The 25,422-nt window shown below is 42.3% G+C and overlaps 1 pseudogene; it reads right to left on the bottom strand.

Moving 5' to 3' along the window:
• Positions 1-4,253: 4,253 nt before the first annotated feature.
• Positions 4,254-25,422, bottom strand: part of LOC103272742 — a 44,992-nt pseudogene continuing 23,823 nt past the window's right edge.

Raw genomic sequence — 25,422 nt, 5'->3', positions numbered from 1 at the left:
CCAAAAAAAAAAAAAAAAAAAAAAAAGAAAGGAAGGAAGTAGAAGGTGAGGAGAGGAGAGGAGAGGGGAGGAGAGGGGAGGAGAGGAAGGAATTGTAGAACATAGATCAATTTAAAAAAAACTTTGCAGACAGTGATACAGTAATCAGAATCATTGCAGGGCTAGGAACTACAGGGGTTAATGGGACAACAAATTAGTTTATCTCTCCAAAATGTGTGCAAATCTATATAGTGGTCAACTATCCTTATCAAATTTACCTTTCTTCTTTATTAGAAGTATGAGAGTATTACAGAGTAAGTACACTCTTTTAATTAGACTTTGTTTTTCTAATCATTTTATAACTGGCTGTATTCCATTTACTTGAACTCTCAATAAAGGATATTGTTTTACACATTGTCGTGGCTCATCGTTTTGGTAAACTATGTTTATTGGTTTTACATCTCAAATTAATCCAATATTGTCATTCTCTGTGGTTAAATGCCTCAAGTCTTTTGTTTACTTTTAAATTGGGTTGTCTAATTACTATTATCATTGAGTTGTAAGACTTATTCATATATTCTGGATATGAGTCCTTTATCAAATACATGATTTGCAAATATTTTCTCCCAGTCTGTGCTTTGTTTTCTCATTTTCTTAATGGAGTATTTCAAAATGCAAATGCTAGCCAGGCATGGTGGCTCAAGCCTGTAATCCCAGCCCTTTGGGAGGCTGAGGCGAGAGGATTGCCTGAGCCCATGGGTTCGAGACCAGTCCGGGCAACTTGATGAGACCTCGTCTCTATGATAAATCTTAAATTAGTTGGGCATGGCAGAGCGTGCCTGTAGTTCCGGCTACTTGGAAGGCTGAGGCGGAAGGATTGCCGGAGCCCAGCAGGTCGACACTGGGGTGGCCATGAGTGTGCCACTGCACTCAAAAGAAAAAAAAAGGGAAAGAAATCTTTGCCTAACCCAAGGTTATGAAGATTTTCTCCTATATTTTATTCTAAAAGTTTTAAAAGCTTTTTTACCTCACATTTAGGTGATTTGTTTCATGTTGGGGGGGTCTTTTCCATACTGCCACTCTCTGCTATACCTCTTTTCTCAGAAGTGCATAGTGACCAAATCAAATTCCTTTTCTCCATAAAGTTTCACAAACACTCCATCTGCAGGACACAAGATGGTAGCCTTTAAGTTACACAGCAGACCTCACACCAATAGGTTTACAGGAGATTCAGAAGAAATGAAAAACATGTGTTTCTCAGTTAGAGAACCTATTTCTACGGGAATTACAGAGGAAAGAGCCCAAGTAGGAGGTTGATCCAAAATACCAACAATCTGTGTTGACCTGTCACCAAATGGAAATTCCAAGGAAATTGCAGAATAAGTAGCACCAGTCTCTATCACAAAAGGCAAGAATTAGCCTGAGGAAGAGTTACTGACACATTATGGCTGACTAGTTCCCACCTCTGGGATTCTGTCAATTTTGAGTCGAGTATTTTCTAGCTGAAAGTTTGGTGGTAGGCTTTCCTGAGCCTGTTATCTCTGCAGTTCCTGCATTCTCCAAGGTTTTCTGCAATCTCTCTTCCAATGCCCTGGCCTCTTGCAATAACAGATACAATCTCCCATCTTCCTTTTTTTCCTTTATAGATTGACCGGCTTAGTATTATTGTCTTAAGTAAAGAGTTCTAACTGAACAGACAACACAACAGTCTCTAATCTCTTCTTTTCTTTTTTGTTTTTAGATTATCCCAAAATTGAGTAGCTGCTGCTAGTTGATTAATAGTCTGTTTTTGCCAACCTGTCACATTTTTCTTAACTAGGGTTTGGATAGTTAGCAAGAGAACAAAGACAAAGCGGCTAGGACCAGAGGATGATTTTTATCTGACCTTGGATCCATGCCAAAAAATTTTTAGAACACAGTTCTAAAAGAAAATAAATCTTTGCCTAACCCATTGGAAATCAGTGATGGACTCACCTGTGTTATGCGAATACAGCTGCGATGTCTGCCAGCTCCCCTTTACCAAAAATGCTTCAAGTAACCTCTGTTCTCAAATCATCCATAGTTGTGGGTGGTGGTGGATAGTCCACTTCTCTTGGCTACATACACCCTGAGGTTGTAATCTTCTGGATTCCAACATGCTTGCTCCATCAAAGGAGCAAAGTCTGCTGGTTGCAGAATTTCATGCAGTAGCCAGTGCACATCTCCATGCATGAGGCTATTAACTGAAAACACACTGCAGAGTAGTTCCATAACTCCTAGGGTGCAGGAAAAGAAGTCTTTAAATGAGTGAGAAAGGGATCTGAATCAGTTCAATTATATAAGCTTCACTGGCTATCCAAATAAAAAGAGCTGATTTTTCTCTGCATTGAGACAAGAAAAACGTAAATTATACAACAGTTCAGATTCCATTCCAGTATTGACATTCATCAGCTTAACACCTTGTTTGTTTGCCTTTTTCCATGTAACTAGTGTAGCTACTCTCCATCCTGTTGCCTTCATATGGGAACGCAGTCAGTCTTAGTCAGTTTGTTGTTGCTATAAATGAATACCACAGACGGAGTAATCTATAAAGAATAGAGGTTCAACCGGGTGTGGTGGCTCATGCCTGTAATCCCAACACTTTGGGAGCCTGAGGCGAGAGGATTGCCTGAGTCTAGGGGTTTGAGACCAGCCTGAGCAACATGGTGAGACCTTGTCTCTATAAAAAAATCAAAAAATTAGCCAGGCATGATGGTGCATGCCTGTGGTTCCAGCTACTTGGAAGGCTGAGGTGGAAGGATACCCTGAGCCCAGCAGGTCGAGGCTGCACTGACTGTAAAGCATGCCACTGCACTCCAGTCTGGTGACAGAGTGAGGCTCTGGTTTAAAAAAAAAAGAATAGAGGTTTTTGTACCCCACATATTTAAAATTAAAAAACATTATATATATATATATATAATTATATATATATAATATATATATAATTATGTATATATATATACAGAGAGAGAGAGAGAATAGAGGTTCATGGTTCTGGAGGTTGGGAAGTCCAATATCAAGGTGCCAGCATCTTTTGAGGGCCTTCTTGCTATGTCAAAACATAGCAATAGGGCAACAGCATGCCAGCTCAAGTCTTTCTTCCTCCTCTTACAAAGCCACTGGTTTCATCACAGAGGCCTCACCCTGATGACCTTAACTAATCCTAACTACCTCCCAAAGGCCTCACCTCCAAATACCATCATCATATTAATGTGGGAACTAAGTTTCCAATACATGGAATTTGGAGAACACAGTCAAACCATAGCACAGTCTTTTATCCAAGCTGTCAATCATCTTGTGATCCTGTCTAATTATTTCTGCCTTTCTAGTTTTGTGGTGTGCAGATGGCAAGAGACTCCTGGATATGGAATCTGGTCTGAAAGTAGACTCAGGTTTAGGCCACCAGTCATACAAACTTGTATCCTCAAACAGAGCAGGTAGTTGTAGAAAGCTGTGCCCTTATTTCCATTTATAGGAAAATTCACTAAAGAAGGGAACCACCCTCTGAAAGATTATCACCATAGAAAAAAGAGGAGGCGGTGTCTGTGAAGGAGAAAGTGCCTTTACTTCTTAAATTTCCTCTTTTTTTTCCTTCTTGCTAGCTGTATCTTTCTTTTTTTTTTTTTTTTTTTTTTTAGCCAGAGTCACACTTTGTTGCCCAGGCTAGAGTGCAGTAACATACTCACAGCCACCGCGGCCTCGTCTTTCTGGGCTCAGGAAATCTTTCTGCCTCAGCCTTCCAAGCAGCTGGAACTACAGGTGTAAACTACCATGCCTGGCTAATTTTATTTTTATTTTTATTTTATTTACAATGAATGCTATTCTCTCCAGACTTTAACTTATCAGTTTTCTCTTATAAGAGAGAATCAATTTAAATAACACCACCAAAATGGAATGAAGATAAGCTACCTGCTATTAAATATCAATTTCTTTGATATATCATAATGCATAATGACATCCAATTAGTCTTGCAACATGGCCCATTTCCAGTGAAATTCTCAATAAACTGCTAGGAATTACGGTCCTTCACATTGACATTTTATTGCAAGGTGTGCTAGATGCAGCTCTCTTGACTGCTTCAAACTCAAACAAGTGTTCTAAAGTAAAGGCTGACACCACAAAACTACTTCATATGTAATCCACTCACAAATGGGCAGCAATGCCTCCAAATACTTTGGTTTTTATAACAATCCCTTTGGAAGGTTAATTTATGATTGTTCCCTTAATGTTCTATTTTATGCAGGACGAATCACTGCCTACACAGTTTGCACTAACGTCCTTGACTTCCTTGCACCCACTGATTTGCTTATCAGATCATATAGTGATGACAGTCTTATTTTTCCATATTTTTGCTGTAAACATTGAGAAATATACCAAGGACAACTAACAAACCGACCACACATACTGAAATGTGAATGGTTTAACAAAGAATAGAAACAAAAGTACAATGGTCATTGCTTTTCTTCTGCTGTCACTGTTTCAGCAAGAAGTGCACCAAAATTTTTACTCAAAGCCAGAACAAAGGAGTTCCAAAATATCCAGCGAGAGAAAAAAGGAAAACATAACCATAGGTCCGAGGTGGATTCTTTGAATGAAACGTTACTGTAGGGCCTAATCCACTAGTGCATGTCAGTACCAATAAAATGTAAACAAAACTGATCGAATATGAATACAAAACCATTTCAGAATTAGAAGCATTATGCAGTTTCATAGCTTTCTCCTGAACATTTCCAATGACAGCATCTGCACATAGTGCCAGGGAAATAAACATCACACCTGTCAGGTTGAAATTTGGTGTAATTGTGCTATCAGCTAGTGTAAAACATATCAGGCCAAGGCTCATACACAGTGCAGCAGACACATCTACAACACTGTAATGCTTTCCTTGAATAAAAACTCCTCCTAGCATAACAGGGATCAATTTGCAGCACTTGAAGATGACTTGAGTAGTATAATTCAGGTAGCCCAAGGAAGTGTTTGATAACCCCATAGTACCCACAGTTAGAAAAGCTATTATCTGCCGAGCATGGTGGCTAACGCCTATAATCCCAGCACTTTGGGAGGTCAAGGTGAGAGGGTTGCCTAAGCCCACGGGTTTGAGACCAGCCTGGGCAACTTGGTGAGACCTCATCTCTACAAAAATAAAAAATATTAGCCGGCCATGGTGGCGCGCACCTATAGTTCCAGCAGCTTGGAAGGCTGAGGCGGAAGGATCATCTGAACCTAACAGGTCGACGCTGAGGTGGCCATGAGCATGCCACTGCATTCCAGCCTGGGTGACAGAGTGAGACTTCGACTCAAAAAAAAAAAGAAAAAAAAGAAAGAAAGACTCCATGGAAGCCCCTGGAACTCCCCCTCCTCCCAAGAAAAACCTTCCAATGGCCAAAATAGTAAATAAAAAACAATATCACATCTCAGAGTCAGAAGAAACAGCAAAGATTAGCGTCATGCTGAAAACATTAAATAATGCAGGACTTATAGGGTCCCCATAATATCTCCATTTAATTAATCAGTCTGACACTTGCCCAGTAGATGTAATAGTCCCAATTTTGTCTACTGAGCTGTGTTTGCTTCTTTGTTTTGGACAGAGTCACACTCTGTCGCTATACAGTGGCATGATTCTGACTCATCGCAGCTTCAACCTCCAGGGCTCAGACGATACTTTCCTACCTGTCTCCCAAGTAGCTGGGAGTACAGGCACATCCCCCAATGCCTGGATAATTTTTTGAATTTTTTTTTTTTTTTTTGTAGAGACACGGTCTCACTATGTTGCCCAGGCTGGTCTTAAACTCCCGTACTCAAGCAATCCTCCTGCCTCAGCTTCCCAAAGTGACGTGATTATAGGCATAAGCCATCATGCCCAGTCATATCTCCATTTTTTTTTTTTTGAGTCAAGTCTCACTCTGTCTCCCAGACTGGAGTGCAGTGACATGCTCACGGCCACCACAGCCTCTACCTGCTGGGCTCAGGCAATCCTTCCACCTCAGCCTTCCAAGTAGCTGGAACTACAGGCACGCACCACCACACCCACCTAATTTTTTGATTTATTGTAGAGATGAGGTCTTGTCAAGTTACCCAGGCTGGTCTCGAGCCCATGGGCTCAGGCAATCCTGTCACCTCGGCCTCCCGAAATACTGGGATTATAGGCATGAGCCACTGCGCCCGGTCCATATCTCCATTTAATTAATCAGTCTGGTACCTACCCAGTAGATATAATAGTACCAATTATATCTACTGAGCTGGATGTGATATCCTTCCCTCCCATCTCCCAGAGTCTCACTCTGTCATCCAGGCTGGAGTACAGTGGCACAATCCAAGCTCACCAAAGCCTGAACCTCCTGGACTCATACAATTCTTCTGCCTCAGGTTTCTGAATAGCTAGGACTACAGGTGAGTGCCATCATGCTTGGCTACCTGTTGTATTTTTTGTAGAAACGAGGTCTCACTATCTTGCCCAGGCTGATCTCAAATTCCTAGGCTCAAAAAAGCCTCCTGATCGGGCACTGTGGCTCAAGCCTGTAATCCCAGCGCTTTGGGAGGCAGAGGCAAGAGAATTGTCTGAGCTCATGTGTTCAAGACCAGCCTGGGCTACTTGGCAAGCCCTAGTCTCTACAATAAATCAAAAAAATTAGCCAGGCATGGTAGCATGCGCCTGTAGTTCCAGCTACTTGGAAGGCTGAGGTGGAAGGATCACCTGAGCCCAGCAGGTTAAGTCTGCAGGGGCCATGAGTGTGCCACTGCACTCCAGCCTGGGTGGCAAAGTGAGACTCCCACTCCCCCCACCAAAAAAAAGCCTCCTACCTCGACCTTCCAAAGTGCTGGGACTACAGGTGTGAGCCATTATGCCTGGCCTTTGTGTGGTACCTTTAATAAAGTGAATTAACACAATTCTGGTAGGTGATATATGGCTATTGATATGGGCAAATATATTCTTTTTATACCTATCAGGAAGGAAAATAAAAAATCTCAGCCTATTCACACAGAAAAGATACCACCATATATTTACAGTCTTACCCCAAGGCTATGTTTTTTTCTTCTGCTCTTTCTAATAATATAGCTTAAAGGAACCTAAACCATCTGAATATTTCATAGAATATCATACTGGTCCACTATATTGATGGTATCGTGTTAACTGAACCTGATGAGCAAGAAGCAGAAGTACCCTGGATGTCCTAAGATGTACACCCTAGAAAATAAGATAAGCCCTGCAAAGACTCAGGGATGGACTACATGAGTGAAGTGCTCCCTCCTCTGATCTCACAGCCCCAAGAGTGAAGTTATTAGGGATCCAATGGTCTAGTGTCTGGGGGATGCTGTGATATTTGCTCCAAAGTGATGGACAAATTATTGCACCTGGAACCTCCCACTATAAGAAAGAGTTTAAAGATGGGCCCCTTTGGGTCTGGAAGCAACACGTTCCGCATTTAGGAATACTGTAATAACCCATCTGTTGAGTGACATGGATGTTTCTAGTAGAGCCCAGAGCAAGAAAGGCCCCTGTAGCAAGTCCAATCTGCAGTAAATGCAACCCTGCTCCTCAAGTCTCATGCTCCATAAAATTCCTTGATACCAGAGATATCTGTGGTAGAAGAAAATGTGGAATCTCTAACAAGTCCAAATATGGCAGTGCAGTGCAAATCCTTAGGGTTTTGGAGCAAGGCCATGCCAAATGGAAGCAGAGAATTGTATACTATTTGCAAAGGATCTTTGGCATGCTTCTGGGTCCTGATAGAGATTAACCCCTTGCCCTTGGGACATCAAGTAACCATGTTCCCAGAACTGCTCATCATGAGCTTGGTTCAGCCAGACCCACCCAGTCATTAAGTTGGACAGGCCCAGCAGCAATTATTTGTAAGATAAAATGGTACATCCAGCAGGATCGGCCTCAAGCAGGCCAAAAAGCACAAGTAAGCTACAGAAGCAGGTGGTCCAGACCTCTATGTCGTCTACCAGTGTTGCACCTAAGGACACATGGAAGGGGGCGTATCCCTTATAACCAGCTAAAATAAAAGGAAAGAGCTCAAACTTAGTTCACAGATGGGTCAGCTCAGTTTTGGGGTAAAAGCTGAAAATGTACAGCTGCTTCCCTAAAACCTCACTCAAGGGTATCTCTAAAAAATAGTGGGCAGGGCTTTTGACCACACACTTTATGTAGAAGAACTGGCCTGAAATCATAATACATGTTGATCCATGGACAACAGTACAGTAAATGGTTTGGCTTATTGGCCAGGGGATAGGAAGGGAAAGATGGACGGATTGGGGTCAAAGAAGTCTAGGGAAAAGAAATCTGTGTGAAATGATGGGAATGGGTACAAAGTATGAAGGGTTTTATCTCTTCATTTTAACACTCACCAGAGAGCATCCACTGCAGAAAAAGCACTAAACAACCAAGAGGACAGGACGATCTGGCCAGCTGATATCAGCCAGTCTGCCCTCTGCTACCCCGGTGCTTGCACAATAGAGTATCCACAGTGGCAGAAAGCTAGGCATCGGCTCAACAGCATGGAACTTCCTCTCACCAAGGCTCACCTAGAGATTGCCATGGCTGGATGTCTAATCTTCCAGCAACAGGAACCAACACCAAGTCCCCAGTATGGCACCATCCCTTGAGGAAATCAACCAGTCACATGGTATCAAAATGATTACATCTGACCCCCTCCCTCTGGCAAGGTCAGTGGTTCATTCTGACAGAATGACATGTGCCAAATATGAATTTTTCCTTTACTGCCCGCAAGGCCTCAGTCAGCACCATGATCTGAGGGTTCACAAAGTATCTCATCTACCAACATAAGATCTTGCATATCACCTCAGACCAAGGGCCCACCTTTATGAAAATTGTGATGCAGCTGTGAAAACATGACAGTGGAATCCATTGGCTCTATTACATTCTATACCATTCAGAAGCTGCTGGCGTAAAAAGTGACAGAAAGGTATGTTGAATGCATAGCTGAGGCACTAACTTGGAGAGAGTCCCTGTGAGGATGGTACGCAATTCTTCATGATTCAGTATATACAGATGGTCCTTGACTTATAATGATCCCATTTACAATTTTTCAACTTTATGATGGTGCAAAAATGATGCATATTCAGTAGAAACTATAGTTTGAATATTTAATATTTTCCTAGGCTAGCAATATGCTGTAAGATACCCTTTCATGATGCTAGGCAGAGGCAGTGAACTGTAGCTTCCTGTCAGCCACGTGATCACAAGGGTAAACAACAGATACTCTACAGTGTCGTCAGATGAGTTTGCCCAACTGTAGGCTAACTTAAGTGTTCTGAACATCTTTAAGGACAGGCTAGGTGAGCAACCCCTTCAGGTCCTCTCCCACTGTGGGAGCTTTTCTGTCCTCTCAATAAATCCTGTTTTTTTTAAAGGTAGGTTAGGCTAAGCTATAATGCTTAATAGGTTAGATATATTTAATGCATTTTCAGCAAATAATATTTTTGTGCGTTGGTAGTTCCAGCTACTTGGAAGGCTGAGGTGGAAAGATCACCTAAGCCCAGCAGGTCAAGGCTGTGATGGCCATGAGTGTGCCACTGCACTCCAGCCTGGGTGACAAAAATGAGATTCCAACTAAAAAAGAAATGATATTTTCAATGGGTTTATCAGACCATAACCCCATCATAAGTTGAGGAGCATCTGTGCTCTAAACCAGGGGTCAGCAAATTATGGTCCACAGGTTAAATTCAGTCTACTAGCTGGATTTTGTGTTTGTTTTTGAGACAGGATCTCACTCTGCCTCCCAGAGGCACACAGTTCATGCAGCCTTGAATTCCTAAACTCAGGTCATCCTCCTCAGCCTCAGCCTCAGCCTCCTAAGTAGCTGGGATTACAGGGATGCACCACCACACCTGGGTTGTTGTTTTTTTGTTTTGGTTTGGTTTTGGGGTTTTTTGGTGGTTTTTTGTTGTTGTTGTTGTTGTTGTTTTACTTTCTATAGAAATAGGGTTTCACTTTGCTGTCCAGGCTGGTCTCAAACTCCTGACCTCAAGTGATCCTCTCACTTCAGCCTCCCAAGGCGCTGAGATTACAGGAGTGAGCCACTATGCCTAGCTATGTTTTTGTAAACAAAGTTTTATTTTGTTTTCTTGCTTAAGACAAGATTTCACTCTATTACCCAGGCTGGAATGCAGTGGCATGATCATAGCTCACTGTATCCTCAAACTCTTGGGCTCAAGCGATCCTCCTGCCTCAGCCCCCGGAGTAGCTGGGATTACAGGCCCATGCCACCACACCTGGTTAATTTTTCTATTTTTTATAGAGATGGTGTTTCACTGTATTGCTTAGGCTGGTTTTGAACTCCTGGCTTCATGCAATCCTCCTGCCTCAGCCTCTCAAAGTACTGGGATTATAGTTGTGAGTCACCATGCCCGGCTCAAAAAAAGTCTTATTGGAACACAGTCATGCTGATTTGTTTACATATGGTCTTTGCTTTCATGCTACAACAGCAGAGTTGAGTCATAACAACAGAGACCATATGGGCTGCAAAGCCTAAAATATTTACTGTCTGGCCCTATATAGAAAATGTTTACTGACTCCAGCTCTAACCCAGTGGTCATTATATGGTGTTCTGGTCCAAACAGGTAAAATACATGGGTGTAAGAACCAAGAGATGCTCCCCTTGGGGAATGGGGAATTCTTTTTCCACAATGTTAGGCTCTAGAAGTCCTGATTCCCAGAGGAGAATCACTTCCATAATGGGGCATAGTAAGAGTCCTGCTAAACCCAAAGCTACATATACTGCTTAGTCATGCTGGGCTTCTTCTGTCAGTAGACCAGTAGGTACAGAAAGGAGTGATCGGCCAGACGCGGTGGCTTATGCCTATAATCCCAGCACTTTGGGAGGCCGAGGTGAGAGGATTGTCTGAGTCCAGGGGTTCAAGACCAGTCTGGGCAACTTGGCAAGACCTCATCTCTACAATAAATCAAGAAAAATTAGCCGGGTGTGGTGGTGCACGCCTATAGTTCCAGGAAATTGGAAGGCTGAGGTGGAAGGATCGCCTGAGCCCAGCAGGTCAAGGCTGCAGTGGCCATGAGCAGTGTGCCACTGCACTCCAGCCTGGGTGGCAGAGTAAGACTCTGATTCAAAAAAGAAAAAAAAGGTGGGCTCAGTGGCTCAGCCTGTAATCCTGTGCCTTTGGGAGGCTGAAGTGAGTGAATTGCCTTAACCCGCGGGTTCGAGACCTGCCTGGGCAACTTGGCGAGATCTCATCTCTACAATAAAAATCAAAAAATTAGCCGGGTGTGGTAGCGCGCGCCTGTAGTTCCAGCTACTTGGAAGGCTGAGGCGGAAGGATCGCTGGAGCCCAGCAGGTCGAGGCTGCGGTGGCCGGGAGTGTGCCACTGCCCTCCAGCCTGGGCAACAGAGTGAGACTCCAACTCAAAAAAAAAAAAGAAAGAAAGAAAGAAAAAAAAAGAGAAAAGAGTTACCATATTGGCAACTGACCCCAGATCATCATGAGTAGGTAATATTGCTGTTATATAATGTGAGCAGGGAAGAGTATGCTTAACATTCAGGTGACCTACTGAAGCATCTCTTGCTACTCTAATGCTACTAGAATGGGCCCATGTAGCAACCACAGACCTGATAAGGGCATGGAAATTGGGCTCAGACCCACATGAATAAGGGTGTAGGTCACCCCATCAGGCAAGTCACCTAGACCAGCAGAAGAACTAAACCAGTGAAGAAATCTTCAAGCCTCCCATGCCACATGAAACAACTCCTGTCACATGGAACAGACCACAAACACACCAATTATTCTCTCCCACCTTGCTGTTCTTATTTTTTTTTTTTTAGTTTTTTTTTTTTTCTTTTGAGTTGGAGTCTCACTCTGTCACCCAGGCTGGAGTGCAGTGGCACGCTCACGGCCACGCAGTCTCGACATGCTGGGCTCCCGCAAATCTTCCCCTCAACATTTCAAGTAGCTGGAACAACAGGCATGTGCCACCATATCTGGCTAATTTTTGATTTACTGTAGAGATGAGGTCTCACCACGTTGCCCAGGCTGGTCTCGAACACATGGGTTCAGGCAATCCCTTCACCTCAGCCTTCCAAAGTGTTGGGATTATAGGCATGAGCCACAGCTCTCGGCCCTACAGTTTTTTCCTAAGGAACACTCCCTCAATAAATCACATGCACGCAAATCCCTGCCTCGTGCTCTACTTCTGGACCTTTCTTGCAAAGGCAGAACCATTTTCATTGAACTTACTTACCAAAGCACATGTTCCCTCCAGGCAGGAAGGTCCCTTTTTCAAAGAAAAGGAATAAGTCACATATGAGGGGGGATTTCCTCCCTCCCAGAAAAAAAAAACCCAGAATTCTCTTTTGGAGGGCAGGCTCCTTGTAGAACACTCAGAATGTTTTCCTCCAAATCAAACGGTGAACCAAGATTTTATCTGGAAATTTTGAGAAGGTTGCATCATGGTTTGCAGAAGAAATGTCCCAAGTTGTGGCAAACAGGTGACTGGTTCCTCCATCAAGACAACACACCTGCCCACACCCCGCTGAGTGTTCAGTTTTTGACCAAAAATGGCATGACCCCCATGCCCCACCCTCCCTGTTCACCCAATCTCGCCCCGAGCGACTTTTTTTGTTTGTTTCCCTGGGTGAAAAAAGTCCTCAAAGGACTTTTGCCCATGTGGAAGAGATAAAACTCAAAATGGCAGAAACACTAAAAGGCATCAAAATTGACGAGTTCAAAAACTGTTTTGGGCAGTGGAAAAAGCATCTCAATGGGAGTATTGCATCAAACAGAGAGTACTTTGAAGTTGATTGAAGTTTAAACATGCAAGAGTGAATACATAGTTTTTTATAAATAAATACCAGTTTTTTGGAGGTTCCCCTAATATGTCAAATTCTTACTCCTGAATCACAATTTAGCATGTCACTCCTCCTCCCATGGGGAGCAGTGAAGGGCATAGATAGAGAAGCCTGAATTATTACTTGAATAGATGAACCTTCCCGTGAAAACTGGTGGAGTTAGGAATAAGTTAATCCCTCTTGTCTTGGGTTGGTTCCCCAGAAGTGAACTCTAAGGTGAGGATTCATGCACATGACTAATTTGATTAATTTAAGGAAGTCCTCCCAGGAGATCCCAATAAGAGAATGGAGAGACCAGGGCAGGATAGGGAAAGAAACTAAGAAAATGTGCAATTTCAGGCAACATCCCATGGAGGGTTGCTTCCACATGATCCCACAGAGGATTGCTGAGTGTAAATTATGCCTCAGAGTTTGTCCTTACTCCAAGAAGAGGAACTAAACTTGCAAGTTTTCACCCTAGTCGGTTATTGAGTAAAAACTGTCCAGGACTTGCAAGCAGTAGGGGTGGAGTTGTGTAAGGATGAATATGAACTCGAAGGCATTGTCAGCTCTCTGCAAGTGCAAGCAAAGCAGCTTCTGAAAACAGGCTTCAAAGAGAGTCAGAGAGAGAAAGTTGCAGGCCTTTAGAATCAAACATACACACAAGCCAGGGAAGAGTGTTCAGATTTATATATATATTTATTTTGACTTGGAGTATGACTCTGTTGCCCAAGCTAGAGTGCAGTGGCATGATCATAGCTCATCATAGCCTCGACTTGCTGGGCTCAGGCAATCCTTTGGCCTCAGCCTCCCAAGCAGCTGGGACTACAGGCATGCAACACCACATCCGGCTACTTTTCTGACTTTTTGTAGAGATGAGGTCTCACTATGTTACCCAGGATGGTCTCAAACTCCTGGGCTCAAGTAGTCCTCTCCCCTCGATCACCCAAAGTGCTGGGATTACAGATGTGAGCCACCACACCTGGCCCAGAAATCGTTAAATGTATCAGAGGCAATCTGGGTAGAATAATGACAGTAACCAGTACACACCTTTAACATGCACCAGTAGTTATTTTTTATAACTCTATGTGTATTTTACATATCATTTAATTCACCCATTTCATATGTACAATTCACTGATTTTTAGTAAATTTACCAAGTTATAGAATTATCACCATAAATTCATCTTAGAGTATTTTCAAATTCCCAATAAATCCCCAATTTACTGTCAATCCCTTTTCCCATGATGAGGCCCAAACAGTCACTTTTTGTCTCTATGGATTTTCCTATTCAGAACATTTTATATAAATGTAATCACACAATATGTGGAATTTTGTGTCTAGTTTCTTTCACTTAGTATACTATTTTCAAGGTTCACCCAGGTTAAACATGTATCAGTACTCTATTCCTTTTTATGGCTGAATAATAGTCCATTATCTAGATATACACATTTGCTTAACCAGCCATCAGTTGATAGACATTTGAGTTGTTTTCACCTTTTGGTAATCATGAATAATTCTGTTATGAAAATCCTACTTGTCTTTGTATTTTCATTTGCCTTGGGTATACACCTTGAAGAGGAATTTCTAAGTAATATGATATATTTATATTTAATTTTTTAAGAAACCACCAAACTGTTTTCCAAAGTGAGTATGCCATGTTCCTTCCCACCAGCAATTTATGAGGGTTACCATTCCTCCACATCTTTGCTAATAATTTTCACTGTCTGCTTTTTTTAAATTTCAGTCATTTCTAGTGTGTATGAAATGGTATTTCATTGTGATTTAATTTACATTTCCATAACTAATGGTATTGATCATGTTTTTGTATTTACTAGCACCAGAGCCCAGCAGGTTGAGGCTGCGGTGGCCGGGAGCGGTCACTGCACTCCAGTCTGGGTGACAGAGTAAGACCCCAACTCAAAAAAAAAAAATAGCTTTATTGCCAGGCAACGTGGGAGGTTGAGGTGAGAGGATTGCCTGAGCCCAGGGGTGCAAGACCAGCCTGGGCAAGACCACATCTCTACAATAGATCAAAAAATTACCCAGGTGTGGTGGCGCGTGCCTGTAGTTCCAGATATTTGGAAGGCTGAGGTGGAAGGATCACCTGAACCTGGCAAGTCAAGGCTACAGTGGCAGTGAGTGTGCTACTACACTACAGCCTGGGTGGCAGAGTGAGATTCCAACTCAAAAAACAAAACAAGAAAATAGCTTTATTGAAGTATAATGTACATATCATAAAATTTACTGGTGTTACTTTTCAAATCAATAATTTTTAGTAAATTTGCAAGGTTGTACAACCATCACCACAGTTTCCATCAACCTGAGGTGATCACTCAAGTTCATTTGCAATTAATCTCCATTCCCCCAAGCCTAAGTAACAGCTAATCTATTTTCTGTCTAAAGAGGTTTGTCTTTTCTGGACATTTGCTATAAATAGAATCATCTATGTGGTCTTTTGTATCTGGTTTCTGAATGTTTGTGAAGTTCATCCATGTTGTAGCATGTATCAGCAGTTTGTTCCTTTCTTTCTTTTTTTTTTTTTTTTTTTTAAGTCAGATTCTCACCCTGTCGCCCAGCCTGGAGTGCAGTGGCATGCACACGGTCACTGAAGCCTCGACCTACTGGGCTTAGGCAATCCTTCCACTTCAGCCTTTCAAGTAGCTGGAACTACAGGCGTGCGCCGTCACGCCAAGCTGATTTTTTTTTTTTTTTTATTGTAGAGACAAGTTCTCACCAAGTTGCCCAGGCTGATCTCAAACCCGAGGGCTCAGGCAATCTTCTCGCCTCCACCTCCCAAAGTACTGGGATTACAGGCGTGAGCCATCGCACCTGGCTCAGTTTGTTCTTTTTATTGCTAAATAGTATTTCGCTGAATGAATATACTTCATTTTGTTTATTCATTTACCAGTTGATGAACATTTAGATCATTTCTAATTGTTGCCTATTATAACTAAAGCTGATATGAACATCTGTGTAAAATTCTGTAGTCATATATTTTCATTTCTCTTTGGTATATACCTAACAGTGGAATTGCTGAATTATATGATAACTCTAAGTTTTTGAGGAAAGACCATAATTTTTCAAAGAGGCTGCACCATTTTACATTTCCATGAGCAATGTGTGAAGGTTTCAATTTCTCCACATTTTTGCTAAAACCTTTTTATTATCTGTCTTTAGCATAGGCTGCTGGATGGATCTGATTTGCATTCCTCTAATGAGTGATAATATTGAACATCTTTTCATGTGCTTATTTAGTCATTTGTATATCTTCTTTGGATAAACGTCTCTTCAAGTCTTGCACATTTTTAAATTGGATTGCATTAGTAGTGGTGGTAGCAATAGTAGTAAGTTGTAAGAGTTCTTTATATATTCCAGATACAATTGCTTTTTCAGATATATAATATACAAATATTTTCCTCCAGTCTGTGGCTTGTCTCCTCATTTCCTTAATGGAGTATTTTGAAACATAGACTTTTTTATTTTTATAAAGCATGACATCGATTTTTCTAGTATGGATCATATTTTGGCATTTTATCTAAGAAATATTTGCCTAATTCAAAGTGTTAAAATTTTTCCCAATTTGGGAGGCCAAGGTGAGAGGGTTGCCTGAGCTCACAGGTCTGAGACCAGTCAGGCCAATTTGGTAAGACCTCAACTCTTCAATAAATCAAAAAATTAGCCAGACATGGTGGCACTTGCCTATAGTACCAATTACTTGGAAGGCTGAAGTGTAAGGATTGCCTGAGCCCAGCAGGTTGAGGCTGTGGTAGCCATGAGTGTACACTGTACTCCAGCCTTGGCAACAGAGTAAGACTTCAACTCAAAAAAAATTTTTTTTCTTCTGTTTTAGTCTAAAGGTTTTATGGTTTTAAGTCTCACATTTAGGTCCAGTTCTATTTTGAGTTGATTTTCATGTATGGTGAGAGGTAAAAATGTAAATTCAAGTTTGGTTTGTTTTGTTTTTGCATGTGGATATATAGTTGGCTGAGCACTATTTGTAGAAAAGACTGTTTTTGGCCAGGGGTGGTGACTCACGTCTGTAATCCCAACACTTTGGGAAACCAAGGTGGGAAGATAACTTGAGGCAAGGAGTCTGAGACCAGCCTGGACAACATAGTGAGACACTTCCTTGGTCTTTAAAAATACAAAATAGGCCATCGCCAGGTCATTGGAACAATTGTCTTGCTAAGCTATGGTGTGGCCATGTGCTCTTTGACCTATGGCCAGGCCATGTTGCCTGGCTTTAGCCCCTCCCCTACCTTGAGGAGATGAATCTCCTCTCTCTCTCTCTCTCTCTCTCTCTCTCTCTCTCTCTCTCTCTGTCTGTCTGTCTCTCAAATTTACTTTCTAAATAAACTGAATTCTCTAATCTAAAAAATAAAATTAAAATTAAAAAAAGAAAAAGTGCCCAAGCATGGAAGCATGGTGGCTCAAGTCTGTAATCCCAGTGCTTTGGGAGGCTGAGACGAGAGGATTGCTTGAGCTCAGGGGTTTAAAACCAGCCTGGGCAACTTGGTGAGACCTTGTCTCTACAATATAATGAAAAATTAGCGGGCGTGATAGCGCGCACCTGTAGTTCTGGCTACTTGGAAGGCTGAGGCAGAAGGATCACCTGAGCCCAGCAAGTTGATGCTGGGATGGCCGTGAGCATACCACTGCACTCCAGCCTGGGTGACAGAGAGAGACTCTGACTCAAAAAAAAGAAAAGAAAAGAAAAGAAAAGAAAAGACTATTCTTTCCCTATTAAACTGCACTGGAACCCTTGTTGAAAATCAGCTTACTTGAGGTGTATGGGTTTGTTTCTGGACTCTCAATTCTGTTCCATTGAGCTAATGTTAGTATAATGTGACTAGATTACTGAAGCTTTTCCATTATTTTGAAAATTACAGGGTGTCTGGAAGATGGCAGTCAAGTGAGTCAGACTATGTGAATCCCAGTGTGAGTGAGTGAGTGTATGGAAAATTTTGTGTATGTGCTGGTGAGTGAGTGGACATGTGAGTGACTGAATGAATGAAGGCTAGGGAGCTAGTGGCCAGGGCTCTCCTGGTGCAGTGACTGGTGCCACAGCTGCTCAGCTTGGACCCTAATAATTCCTGGGTTGAAGAAGCCAAGCACCATTTTTTTTTAATCAGCAAAACCCTTCCTAGGAAAAAAATGCTTGGAGAGACTGACCAAGAGGTGACTCATGAATAAGTGGCCAGGGCCCTCCTGGTGAAGCAACTGGCACTGCAGCTTCTCTGCTTGGTCCTTAGCACTTCCCAGGTTGTAGAAGCTGAGTGCCATTTTTTTCTTAAACGGACAAAAGATTTCCTGCAAAGAAGCAGTGGGGAGAGACAGCTGGGCAACGACAAGACCTCATCTCTACAATAAATAAAAAAATTAGCTGGGCATGGTAGCGTGCACCTGTAGTTCCAGCTACTTGGAAGGCTGAGGCGGAAGGATCGCCAGAGCCCAGCAGGTCAAGGCTGCAGTGGCCAGGAGCAGCCACTGCACTCCAGTCTGGGTGACAGAGTGAGACTCCAACTCAAAAAAAAGAAAGAAAGAAAGAAAGAAAGAAAGAAAGAAAGAAAGAAAGAAAGAAAGAAAGAAAGAAAGAAAGAAAGAAGGAAATCCAAGAAGGCACAAACAAATGGAAATATATTCCATGCTCATGGATAGGAAGAATCAATATTGTTAAGATGTCCATCCTACCAAAAGCAATCTACAGATTCAATGCAATACCCATTAAGTTACCAACATCATTCTTCTCAGATCTGGAAATGACAATACAGAAATCCATATGGAAGTATAAATGACCACGAATAGCCAAAACAATCCTTAGCAAAAGAAACAAAGCAGGAGGTATCACACTTCTAGACTTCAAACTTTACTATAAGGCTACAATAATCAAAACAGTCTATACTGATTATGAAGAACAGGCATATAGACCCATGGAACAGGATAGAGATTCTGGAAGTAAAACCTCAATTTCTCAACCAACTCATCTTTGACAAAGCCTCCAAAAACCACCACTGGGGAGAGGAGAAACTACTCAATAAATGGTGCTGGGAAAACTGGCTGACCACATGCAGAAGATTAAAACAAGACCCCTACCTATCAGCAAACAAAAAAAATTAACTCTAAATGGATCAAAGACCTAAACGTCAAACCTCAAAGTATAAGAATCTTAGAAAATGCAGGAGACATCCTTATGGAAATTGGAACTAGCAACCAAATCCTGATCAAAACCCCAAGTGCCCACACCATAAGAAATAAAATAGACAAGTGGGACCTCATCAAACTGACAAGCTTCTGCAAAGCAAAAGAAACCATCAAGAGAGCAGAGAGAAGGCCCACAGAATGGGAAAAAATATTTGCCAACTGTATATATGACAAAGGCTTAACATCTAGGATCTACAAGGAACTCAAACGCGCCTAAAAGAAGAAAGCCAAACAGCACCATTAAAAAGTGAGCAAAAGACATGAATAGACACTTCTCAAAAACGATATATGGAGGCCAGGCTCGGTGGCTCAACCTGTAATCCCAGCACTTTGGGAGGCCGAGGCGAGTGGATTGCCTGAGCCCGCGGGTTCGAGACCCACCCAAGTAACTTGGCAAGACCTGGTCTCTACAATAAATCAAAAATTCTGGGCGTGGTAGCACATGCCTGTAGTTCCAGCTGCTTGGAAGGCTGAGGCGGAAGGGTTGCCAGAGCCCAGTAGGTTGAGACTGCTGTAGCCAGGAGCCGTGCCACTGCATTCCAGTCTGGGCAACAGAGTGAGACTCCAACTCAAAAAAGAAAAAACAAGATATATGGGCAGCCAGCAGACACCTGAAAAAGTGCTCAACCTCACTAATCATCAGAGAAATGCAAATCAAAATCCCAAGGCGCGGGATTACAGGCTGAGCCACCGAGCCCGGCCCAAAATCACATTGAGATACTACCCTAACCCCAGTAGGAATGGCCATCATTAATAAAACAAACAACCAATGCTGGAGACGATGCAGAGAAAAAGGAACGCTTCTACGCTGCTGGTGGGAATGCAAACTAGTACAACCTCTTTGGAAGACAGTGTGGCGATTTCTGAAAGATCTAGAAATTGACTTTCCATACAACCCAGCAATCCTCCTATTGGGAATATACCCAGAAGAACTCGAATCATCCTACAAAAAAGATACCTGCACACGCATGTTTGTTGCACCTCTATTCACAATTGCAAAAGCATGGAACCAACCATGCTGCCCACCGAAGCTGGACTGGATTTTTAAAAAAATGTGGCACATATACACAATGGAATATTATGCAGTCATAAAGGACAAACATATGGACTTCACAGCAACTTGGATGAATTTAGAGTCTATCATACTCAGTGATCTATCACAGAAACAAAGAAGAGAGTACCATATGTTTTCACTCATAAGTGGACCTTGAATGATTATAATACTATAAGAAAGGGACTGGCAGTAGTGGGAAACTGCCAGAGGAAGGAGGATGGGATTGGCAGTTGAGGGAAACTGCCAGGGGAGGGGGGGGCACACCTCATCAACAAGGGTACCTGCATAATGAGCATTTGTATACCTATCCCTGAATTGTACCCCACGTCTTTTTTTTCTTTTAATTTTATTTTGAAATTGTGGGGTACAATTCAGGGTTCGATATATAAATTTTCATTGTGCAGGTACCCTTATTGATGAGGTGTGCCCCCTCTTCCCCAGGCGGATAGCGACTTCTGTCAATACCAGCTCCCTATATCTTTAAAAGAAAAAAAGAAAATTACGTAGCCATAAAGAAGAACAAAATTATGAAATTTGCAGCAACTTGGATGGACTTAGAGGCTATAATACTGAGTGATCTATCACAGAAACAAAGAACTGAGTATCACATGTTCTCACTTATAAGCAGACCTTGAACAACTATTGTAATACTGTAAGAAAGGGATTAGCAGCCGGGTGCAGTGACTCAAACCTGTAATCCCAGCACTTTGAGAGGCCAAGGTGAGAGGATGGCCTGAGTTCAGGGGTTCGAGACAAACCTGGGCAACTCGGTGAGACCTCATCTCTACAAAAAATCAAAAAATTAGATGGGTGTAGTTTCAGCTACTTGGAAGGCTGAGGCAGAAGGATTGCCTGAGCCCAGCAGGTCGAGGCTGCCATGACCATAAGCTGCCACTACACTCCAGCCAGAGTCACAGAATGAGACTCCAACTAAAAAAAAAAGCAGGGAGGATTGGCAGTAGTGGGTAACTGCAGGGGAGGGCAGGGGCAGGATTGGCAGTAGTGGGAAATTGCCAGGAGAGGGGGAGGCACACCTTATCAACAAGGGTACCTGCATAATGAACATTTGTATACCTAACCCTGAATTGTACCACATCTTTAAAACAAAAAAAAATTTTAAAAAGGAAAAGAAAATGGGCAGTCTGTCTTACAAATATATGCTTCTTTTTCAAAATCCTTTTACCTGTTTTCGATCATTTGCATTTCCGTGTGAATTTTGAAATCAGATTATCAGTTTCTGCCAAACACCTGCTGAGATTTTCATAGCGATAGCATTGAATCGTCAGTTTAAGAGATTTGCCATTTTCATAATATTGAGTCTTCAGACACAAGAACGTGGAATTTTTCTTCGCTTATTTAGAACTTCTTTAATTTCTTTTGGCAATATTTTATAGTTTTCAGTGCACATGTCTTGTACTTATTTTGTTAAATTTACTTCTAAGTATTTTATTCTTTTTGATATTATCATAAGCAAAATTATTTTGTTTCGTTTTGTTTTTTTGGATTGGAGTCTCACTCCTTCGCCCAGGCTGGAGTGCAGTGGCATGCATGCTCACTGCCATCCCAGCGTCGAACTCCTGGGCTCCGACGATCCTTCCACCTCAGCCAGAACTACAGATACATGCTACCACGTCCGGCTATTTTTTATTTTATTTATTTTTATTTATTTATTTATTTTTGAGTTGAAGTCTCAGTCTGTCGCCCAGACTGGAGTGCAGTGGCCGCTCCCGGCCACCGCAACCTTGACCTGCTGGGATCCGGCGATCCTTCCGCCTCAGCCTTCCTAGTAGCCAGAATTACAGGCACGCACTACCACGCCCAGCTAATTTTTTGATTTATTGTAGAGATGAGGTCTCGCCAAGTTGTCCAGGCGGGTCGCGAACCCGCAGGCTCAGGCAATCCACTCACCTCAGCCTCCCAAACCGCGGGATTACAGGTTGAGCCAACGAGCCCGGCTTATTTTTTATTTTATTGTAGAGACGAGGTCTCACCAAGTTGCCCGGGCTGGTCTCGAACCCGCAGGTTCAGGCAATCCACTCGCCTCAGCCTCCCAAAGTGCTGGGATTACAGGCTGAGCCACTGAGTCTGGCCAAAATTGTTTTTCTTCATTTCATTTTAGAATTGTTTACTCTAGTATAAGATAAATGCAACTGATTTTTTTATATTGATTTTGTATCCTGTGACTTTACTAAACTCATTAGTTCTAGTAGCATTTTGTTTCTTAGGATTTTCTAAATATAAGATCTGTGAACAGAGATAACTTTATTTCTTTTTTTCAAATCTGGATGCCATTTATCTCTTTTTCTTGCCTGATTGTACTGACTAGAACCTCCACTAGAATGTTGAGGTGAGAGTAGACATTCTTGCCATATTCCCCATCTTTGAGGACAAACATTCAGTATGATGTTACCTGTAGGCTTTCCTTAGATGCCTTTTATTGGATTGAGGAAATTCCCTTCTATTACTAGATTGTTGAGCATATAAAAATTCTCAGCTGGTTGCAGTGGCTCATGCCTGTATTCCCAGAACTTTGGGAGATGGAGGCGAGAGGATTGCCTGAGCTCAGGGGTTTGAGACCAGCCTGAGCAACATGGAGAGACTTCATCTCTACAATAAATCAAAAAATCAGCCGGGTGTGGTGGCATATGCCTATAGTTCCAGCTACTTGGAAAGTTGAGGCAGAAGGATCACCTGAGCCCAGCAGGTTGAGGTTGCAGTGGCCGTGAGCATGCCACTGCATTCCCGTCTGGGTGACAGAATGAGACTCCAACTCAAAAAAAAAAATCTCTAATGAATGAGTGTTGACTTTTGTCCAATTTTTTCCTGCAGATATCAAGATAATATATGGGTTTTTGTTCTTTATTCTATTAATATGGTACATTAATTGATTTTGGGGGGGAGTTGAACCAACCTGGTATTTCCACTTGATTGTGGTGTATAGTCCTTTTCATATGCTGCAGGATTTAATTTGCAATTATTTTGTTGAGAATTTCTACATATATATGTATATATTTCTTTCCTTTTTTTTTTTTTTTTTGAGTCAGAGTCTCACTCTATCACCCAGATTGAAGTGCAGTGGCATGCTCACAGCCACTGCAGTCTTGACCTGCTGGGTTGAGATGATCTTTCTGCCTCAGCCTTCGAAGTAGGTGGAAACACAGGCATGTGTCACCACACCCAGCTAATTTTTTTTTATTTATTGTAGAAATGAGGTCTTGCCACGTTGCCCAGGCTGGTCTTGAACCAGGCAATCCTCTCACCTCGGCCTCCCAAAGTGCTGGGATTATAGGCGTGAGCTACCATGCCCAGTCAGCATCTTTATTTTTGATGGCTAGTGATCTATGATTGTGTGTGTACATGTGTGCACACACCTGCATGAATGCACATAATATTTTCCTCTGGTTTTGGTAACAGGATAAGCCTGGCCTCTTCGAATGAGCTGGGTAGTGTTTTTTTCTCCTTCATTCTTCAAATTTCTGGAAGAGTTTGTGATGGATCAATATTTTACTAGTAAATATGCGGGGTGTGGTGTCACATGCCTATAATCTCAGCACGTTGGGAGGAGGAAGCAGGAGGATCGCCTGACCCCAGGAGTTTGAGACCAGTCTGGGCAATATAGTGAGACGCTGTCTCTATTTAAAAAATAAAAAAGAAGAAGGAAGGGAGGGAGGGAGAGAGGGAGGGAGGGAGGGAAGGAAGGAAGGAAGGAAGGAAGGAAGGAAGGAAGGAAGGAAGGAAGGAAGGAAGGAAGGAAGGAAGGAAAAAAAATTACCAATAAATTTATCTGGGCCTGGACTTCTCTGCATGAGATTTATAATTTGTAACTCAACTTCTTTATTTGCTAAGGTCTATTTGGGCTTTTTATTTCTTCTTAAATCAGTTTCAATAATGTGTGGCATTCTAGGTGTTTATTCATTTCATCTAACTTGTCTAATTTGTTGGCATAAAGTTGTTCATAACATTCCATTATAAACCTTTCAGGCTGGGCATGGTGGCTCACGACTATAACCCCAGCACTTTGGGAGGCCGAGGTGAAAGGATTGCCTGAGCCCATGGGTTCGAGACCAGCCTGGGCAACTTGGTGAGCCCTCATCTCTACAATAAATTAAAAAATTATCCGGGCCTGGTGGCGCTTGCCTGTAATTCCAGCTACTTGGAAGGCTGAGGTGGAAGGATCAACTGAGTTCAGCAGGTCAAGGCTGTGGTGGCCATGAGCGTGCCACTTCACTCCAGCCTGGGCGACAGAGTAAGACTCTGATTGAAAAAAAAATTTTTAATTTTTAAAAAACCTTTAAATCTCTGTTAAGTGAATAGTGATGTCTCCTAACTCATCTATAATTTTAGTAATATATGTCTTCTCTTTTTTCTTGGTCTAGCAAAATCTAAACCAAATTTATTGAACTTTACAAAGAACTAACTTTTGGTTTTATTGATTTTCTTTATTGCTTTTCTGTTCTGTATTTCCTTATTTCTTTTTTCTTAACTTAATTTTATTTATTTATTTGAGTTAGAGTCTCACTCTGTCACCCAGACTGGAGTGCAGTGGCATGCTCCCAGCCACCACAGCCTCAACCTGCTGGGCTCAGGTGATACTTCTGCCTCAGCCTTCCAAGTAGCTGGAACTTCAGGCATGTGCCACCACAACCTGGCTAATTTTATTTATTTATTTATTTATTTCCCTGAGTTGAAGTCTCACTCTGTCGCCCAAGCTGGAGTACAGTGGCACACTCACAGCCACCCCGGAGTCAACCTGCTGGACTCCAGCGATCCTTCCACCTCAGCCTTCCAAGTAGCTGGAACTGCAGGTTTGCTACCATGTCTGGCTAATTTTTGATTTACTGTAGTGACGAGGTCTCACCAAGTTGCCCAGGCTGATCTTGAGCCCCGCGGGCTCAGATAATTCACTTGCCTTAGCCTCCCAAAGTATTCCCAAAGCTCAGATTACAGGCTGAGCCACTGAGCCTGGTCTTTTTTATTTATTATAGAGACAAGGTCTTGCCAAGTTGCCCAGGCTGGTCTCAAATTCCTAGGCTCAGGCAATCCTCTCTCTTCTACCTTCCAAAGTACTGAGATTACAGGCATGAGGTGCCACATTCAGCTTCTATATCTTTTTATTTATTTATTCATTTATTTATTCATTTATTTATTTATTTATTTATTTATTTATTTATTTATTTGGAGTCGAAGTCTCACTCTGTCACCTAGGCTGGAGTGCAATGGTACATTCACAGCCACTGCAGCCTTGACCTGCTGGCCTCAGGTGATTCTTCCTCCTCAGCCTTCTAAGTAACTGGAACTATAGACGTGCACCACCACGCCTGGCTAATTTTTTGATTTACTGTAGAGATGAGGTCTCGCCAAGTTG

The sequence above is a fragment of the Carlito syrichta genome, unplaced genomic scaffold, assembly GCF_000164805.1.
Source record: "Carlito syrichta isolate Samal-C Ts95f unplaced genomic scaffold, Tarsius_syrichta-2.0.1 Scaffold313184, whole genome shotgun sequence".
NCBI classification, from domain to species: Eukaryota; Metazoa; Chordata; class Mammalia; order Primates; family Tarsiidae; genus Carlito; species Carlito syrichta.
Note: the sequence above shows the minus strand (reverse complement) of the source record. Positions and strands in the feature narration are given on the sequence as shown.